Source organism: Silene latifolia, unplaced genomic scaffold (genome assembly GCF_048544455.1).
Source record: "Silene latifolia isolate original U9 population unplaced genomic scaffold, ASM4854445v1 chrun_scaffold_16, whole genome shotgun sequence".
NCBI classification, from domain to species: Eukaryota; Viridiplantae; Streptophyta; class Magnoliopsida; order Caryophyllales; family Caryophyllaceae; genus Silene; species Silene latifolia.
In genome coordinates this window covers 6,209,278-6,216,118 of record NW_027413123.1, presented here as the reverse complement: position 1 = coordinate 6,216,118, position 6,841 = coordinate 6,209,278, and the positions used below count along the sequence as shown (strand labels likewise).

At 35.1% G+C, this 6,841-nt stretch overlaps 1 long non-coding RNA gene across 1 annotated transcript; it reads left to right on the top strand.

Annotated features, from left to right (window-relative positions):
- Positions 1 to 2,310: 2,310 nt before the first annotated feature.
- On the top strand, positions 2,311 to 6,344 carry LOC141637207 (uncharacterized). The gene is made up of 5 exons (XR_012541699.1): positions 2,311 to 2,377; positions 2,743 to 3,070; positions 3,170 to 3,435; positions 3,985 to 4,042; positions 5,988 to 6,344. It is a non-coding gene; the product is annotated as an uncharacterized LOC141637207 (long non-coding RNA).
- Positions 6,345 to 6,841: the final 497 nt, after the last annotated feature.

Below are 6,841 nucleotides of genomic sequence, written 5' to 3'. Positions count from 1 at the left end.
ACCCTCCAATTTTATTTTATTTTTACCAAAACCGCTTATCTATACTAAATAAGATGGCCCAATTTTCTAAATTCACCTAAAATTCCCCGCTAACTCATCCACTATCGTCACGCGCACCGCCAAATACTCATCATTTCATCTTCAATAGAGAACAAACCCTAATAACCTTCAAAATTCTCAGTTTCATCAGCAATTTTCCGCCAATCACCGGCAAGACGATTCACGCTGCTAATCAGTTCTAATTCTTTGACTCACAAAGATGATACAATCTGCGTATTGAATATCATAGGTACGATTTTCTCATTCATTTTCAATTAGTTGTATATTATTGATGGTAATTTTAATTGCTTTATAATCGGGTTATGGGCATTCTTCCTAATTCTGATCATTAACAAAGATTATTAACTTATGGCTTTTGGGACATATTCAGATAGTTTGGTGCTTGATAAGATTCAGATTGTTCGCTGCTCGGGACTATTCAGACACTTGGTATGAATCAATTTTTTCTCTTTTCAATTTTTCTCTCCAAATGTTTGTTTTTGTTCAGTTCATGTGATTTCTGCTCTGTTTTATTTCTGCTCGCGGTTTTAATTTCATTTCTGCTCACATTTTCATTTTTTTTTAGGTGTTTAATTTTGCGTTTTATGATTAATTGTGGTGTTATGATAGTGACGATGATTTATTTGATTAGTGTGTTAATTTTGGGGGATTAGAGATGAGTAGAGGGTACTTTAAGAGTAATGGCCAAGAGAAGACCTCAACTATCATCTTTTTTTCCGTTAAGAATATCAAGTATTAAAATTTCCAGTTAAGGAACTCAAATCAAATATTCCGTTATCTTTCTAACTCCACAAAAAATATGAATAAGAGTAATCATCACTCTGAGAAAATAATTAACATTTAGTTGTTTTTGTTATTAAATCATCATCTTGTAGCTCTTTTATACAGTCCCTACCTCAATTTTGTTATTTGGTATAATCGCCATTTCTACCTCCAACTGTTTGTTTTATTTAACTCCGTTTATTTAATCTGTCCATATATTCTAAAAACAAGAAGCTTTCATACAAGTGCATACATGAGACTATCAAATAAACTAGCAAATTGATTATAAATGTCGGGTTTGAGTCTTGGTCTAATTACTATCAGGTTATGTCATTTTCCGCTCCATATCTATTAAGTCAATTGGGTGATTTTGGAGAGTTCGAGTCATAATTATACGGAATTTGGTTTCAAATTAGTCCTTTACATCCATTTTGGGTTAAGTCATTTCGAACCGATTTATTCTTGTGAATTGGTATGTAGATTTGGAGATGTACATTATCGATCCAAGTCGGGTCTGAATTTGATTAACATGTCCATCAATCAAGTCGACTATTATAGACGCAGCATTTCAATCCTTATCAGTATAGTGATATATGCATTATCTACATTAGCTGGTAAATTAATTTGCAGTCATTGTTAATAATTTCGAGATGACGGCAGAAACCAACATTAATCTGAATATCTGATCATTAATCCAATCTCATACTTCGTTAACACTCTTTTAGCACAACTTCTGAAGACGTATGATTGCCTGATTGGCCAACAGTTAAGAGACTCGTACATGTATTCCGTTAACTTTGACGGCAACCTCATAATATTTGCAATATGGAAGGGTCAATAATAATGTCAGTTAACAGGCAAGCAGGCCGCAGCTGGGTTACAAAAAATTAACTTTCTTAGCCATTCAGTTAGTTAACAACGAAAGAAAACAAAACCAGCAATATTTTTACTCCCGGCTCCAAGCTTGCCCCATGATTAATAAAATTCAAACGAGTGAGGAATCAGGCTATGGACTAATTTTTTTTTTTTTTTTGGTACGAATCTGGCTATGGAATCTGGTATATTGTTATATGACCCTCACATTGCCTTATACGGGTTTTTTTACTGATTCTGTTTTTCCTTTTCAAAGTTTTCGTTGTTTAATAGAGTATATATATGGAGTGTGCGGCTAAAATCAGTATATTTTATTTTGTGCTAGAATAAAAATTTTGGTTGCTTGGTGCTGCAATTTTGGATCTTTCAAGGGATGAAATGATATTGGTTTAATTATTTACCGCTTATAGTCTACTTGGATCATGCTACTATAGCATGATTTTAATGATGAAGTTTCTTAATGTTTTTCTAAGGTGTGATAGGAAGTATCCTTACAACATTACTTGGTACGAATCTGGCTAAGGTGTGATAGGAAGTATCCGAATGAAAATCTGTGTCAAGAAAGCGGGTTATATGTTTCCCTTCAGATTCTTATCTTTTTTGTTTATGTTTTGTAGTTACAAAGGATTCCGTTCTGTTGCGACAACTTCAGGAAGGACATTGTTGTGATCTGGTCTGCAAGGTTATTCTCCTTTCATTATGGTGCTTTCATCTGTTTTCTTCCGCTCTATATATAATAAGGCATTATAAGGATATAAATCAAAGTACATCCTGTAAAAAATTAAAGGATATAAGAAGCAAAGTAATATTGGAATTTGTATTTCTACTAATTGTAGATGATTGATTAGTGTCTTTGAAACTTTGTAAAATATGAATATAATGCCACATGTATGTATACATACCTTAAATACTCAAATTCCTGTGCAAATATTTATCATGAAGTCAGTCAGACCTTTTTAACGTTTCAGTTTTCTTCTAGCAAAATAAATAAAAGCTGAATACTTAGCTCTTGACTGGTGAGACAACTTGTCATAAAATGTTCTTCAGGTGGCTCAATAACTGGTGTATCCGTCCCCAACAAGCTTTGATAGAATCCCAGAAAAGCTCCCGCAATAGCCTGCCTGCCAACATAGGTATTCCAATCTTTGTCCAGTATACTGCCAATATTACCTCGTATTCTCCTTTCATTTATCCTAGAGTAAAAATATTGAGTATTGTCATCATTAAGTTTTAGATGTTGCACTTTCGCCTTTTGATGGAGAGTCCTAATCTCAGCTTTACGCAAGTGAGTATATACAACTGCATATTGCTTCTCCTGCTTCAAGAGAGAAGCATCACCAGGATTTGATTGCAAAGCTAGCTGACAAGTATGCAAGTCAGTTCTAGCCAAACTAACTTTTTCTTTTAGATTTCTAAACTCAGCCCTATGTATGTCTTTGAAGATAGATTTCAAGGCTTTTAACTTCTGAAACAGGACACCAATCTTACTACCATAAACAGCGGCATCCCAGCTAGCTTTCACACAACAATGGAATTGAGGGGAAAGGGCCCAACAATTCAAGTATCTAAAAGAACGAGTCAACCGAGGCCCAGCAATACTAAACCATGATGGGAGAGTGGTCAGATATACCTGCTGGGAGGAAGGTAGCAGCAGAAGAAAGTGTATCAATCCAGTTCTGGTTCACCACTACTCTGTCCATTTTTGCCCAACACACTGAAGCATCTCTTTTATTTGTCCAGGTATAAGTGCATCTCGTGGCAGGGTGATCAAATAGCCTACTAGAAACCTAGCATGTGTACAGGTCCTGCATCTCAGAATAGTGAGCTTGAGTGTTACCAAACCTTTCCTCATCCCTCAAGATAACATTGAAGTCCCCCATACAAGCCCAAGGACTATCCACATTAGAGGAAATACGAACTAAATCTTCCCAAAGGACTATCCACAGTAGAGGAAATACGAACTAAATCTATGAAAATTACAGAGTTTGGTTTTTGTGTTAGTCTAGTAGAAGTGTCTAAAATATTGGTTGATTGTATGCCTATGATCTGAATTCCTGCTTCCATCTACATACCATTTATTTCCGGGTCTTAACTCTTGATTTTCCCTGCTCATTATTCACCTATAAAAATAACTAAGCCAGAAGCATACCTTATACTAAACCAGCACCATTAGCAGTATATTTTTCTATAGGCCTCCCTCCATAATCCATGAACTGTCCTTGCTTAATTTTCACCGCCATGTCCAATCCCGAATTCTGGACTGACTCACTATATTGGTTTCCATTTCAGATAGTTCGGTGCTTGATAAGATTCAGATAGTTGCTGCTCGGGACTATTCATACACTTGGTATGTATCAATCTTTTCTCTTCTTTTCAATTTTTCTCTCCAAATGTTTGTTTTTGTTCAGAACATGCGATTTCTGCTTGGTTTTAATTTTATTTATGCTCATATTTTCATTTTTTTTAGGTGTTTAATGTCACGATTTTATGATTAATTGTGCTGTTATGATAGTGACGATGATTTATTTGATTAGTGTGTTAATTTTGGGGATTATAGACAGTTCTTGCCTTAGGTAGGGTTTAACGATTTTAGTTTGCATCTGTGGTGTTGTTTGATAACTGAGACTTGAGATAGCATTTGTGGTGTTGCTTGATAATTGAAGGGTGGAACTATTGTTTTAAAATTAACACTGTTTCATGTGCCCTTGCTATTTCTAGATGTCCCTTTGTGTGTTCTAAACATTGCCTGAAACTTGGTGAGTTGCAGACCATGTGGTGATAGTATTTGAGGATAATCCAAAGGCTATTCAAGTTTACCTGTGTACAGAACTAAGAACTAAATTTAAAGTGTATTTAAATAAGCACATTACTTTCCGGTCTGCAAACCTAAATAACTAAAGAACATAATGCTACAATACTTCAGTAATGATCCAGCTCTTTCCCGTTTCAGATGCAGATGGCAGGTTCCCCCCCCCCCCAAGTTGTAATACCCTTCCGCCCACTATTATTGCAGATTACCAGCTGCCTTGACTTCCACCCCTCAAAAAATACACCCTTGTTGGTGAGGATAGAAATTATGTGGTACTGCTGTACAATTTGGTGAAGGTTAAGTTAACTGAGCTTTTGGGTTTGCCTGCATCTCCATTTTGAGTGTATTAGTATTACCACCAGGTCTTAGTATAATGGTTATGACGGACGTATCGTGACAATATAGATCACAGGTTTAAAATCCCCCATCCCTATTTATTGTACTGGCCAGCTGGCCTTGTGTCTCATTTGACACCAAGATATTACTCACTACTTCATATGTTTAGCATTTCATGGTCTGTTTTATTCCTTAAATTCGCCCTCTGACAACGAGATTATGGGTTTCCTTGAGTATAATTTGTATAATTCATTTGCCAATTAATTCGACTTTAATTTGCTTGGCTATGTGTATAATTTGTCGTATTCATTCGACCTGACCAGAATGTTTGAGTTAACCCCTTTCAAAGTGCCATACGAATGCTCGTGGTGAGTTAGTGACCTTTACTTGTCAATTGTATGATTTGGTTTAGGTGAGTTAGTAGATAGCTCAAATCGTATGATTTGGTTTAGGTGAGTTAGTAGATAGCTCAAATTTCTTGGTCTCCTTGTAATGTGTTTCCAGATCTGTATGTTTTGTTCCTTATTTACGAGGTACCGTGAATTTAACTACCCATTTTACCAAAATTACCGATTTCTTGTTATGGTGGCTTCTCATTCTGTTGGCTGAGTGGATTAGTAGGAGGATTACACAATTCTTTCGTCTATGTTTTGGAAATTATAACGAGATTTGTTTGTTCGAGTTTGTTAACTCTTCTCATAAGAAGAAAAAAAGGTGGTGTAGGGACTAGTCAGTATTTTGTGAGTCTTTTTCTTATTGTGACATTTTGAAGGATATCTAGTGGCGTGATTTTGTCGAAGGAGGAGTCTCTTGGAATGTCAAGGGACAAACGGCGTAGTGATTTTTTTTTACGAGTAATGACATCTACCTCTTTCATTGAATCTTCTTTAGTAAACACACACTGAATCTAATATTGTCCTCTAATCAAGTTTTTCTTGCGCTATAATTTTCCGAGATTGTGATTGTTTTTGTGCTTTATTGACCTGAATCTAATATTGTTTAGTAGTCTCATCCTCTCGCTAATTTTCTCTCTTCTTACCTTTCGACGGGTAATTCTATTCAAAGACAAATTTTGAAACATTTTTGTGAAGTGTATATGTACTAATCAAATATATTCATATAAATTATATTTTCTTTGCCGTTATAGGTTTCAGATTCATCAGATGGTGATGATGCGCCTTCAAATGTTGATTGAAGATGCGCCTTCATATGTTGATTGAAGTCTCTGTGACATTGCGCTTACATGATTGAAGCCCCTACCACATTCAAACTACTGGATCAGTGTCCTTGTCTAGCTAGTTACGTAGCATTTTTTACGATTTTTTGGACTTTTACTATCTTCCGGATCCCTTTTGGTATTTTTGATTTTGTCGTACTAAAAATTACGTACTAGTTTATATTAGTTAAATTGTCAATGCTAGCTAGCTATAGTATTTGTGATGGAGACGTTATATGTATCAAACGTATAATTATTTATAAAAGTACGTGGGTACGTTATTAATTAGATACGGAGTACATTGCATTATGTTTTATTTTTTATGATTTATTAATGATAGCTAGTAGTACTATATTATTTATAGGTGTATTTAATTAATCTCTACGTACGATTTTATCAGAAATCAAAAAGTCGAAATTAGACGGTGACAAGAAGTGTCAATATATGAATAGTTGACGCTTAATTCCGTCTCATCGACTGACACATAAAACCATCAATAGTCGCGGAAGACGCTTAAAAGCGTCACATTTATTGACAATTAAAAGCGTCAATAGCCACCAAAGACGCTTAAAAGCTTCAATTTTGTTGACAATTAAAAACGTCAATAGTCCAAGAAGACGTTTAAAAGCGTCACATTTATTGACAATTAAAAGCGTCAATAGCCACCAAAGACGCTTAAAAGCGTCAATTTTGTTGACAATTAAAAGCGTCAATAGGCCATGAAGACGCTAAAAAATGTCATAATTATTGACTAAAAAAAGCGTCAAAAAATAGTGACGGCCTAA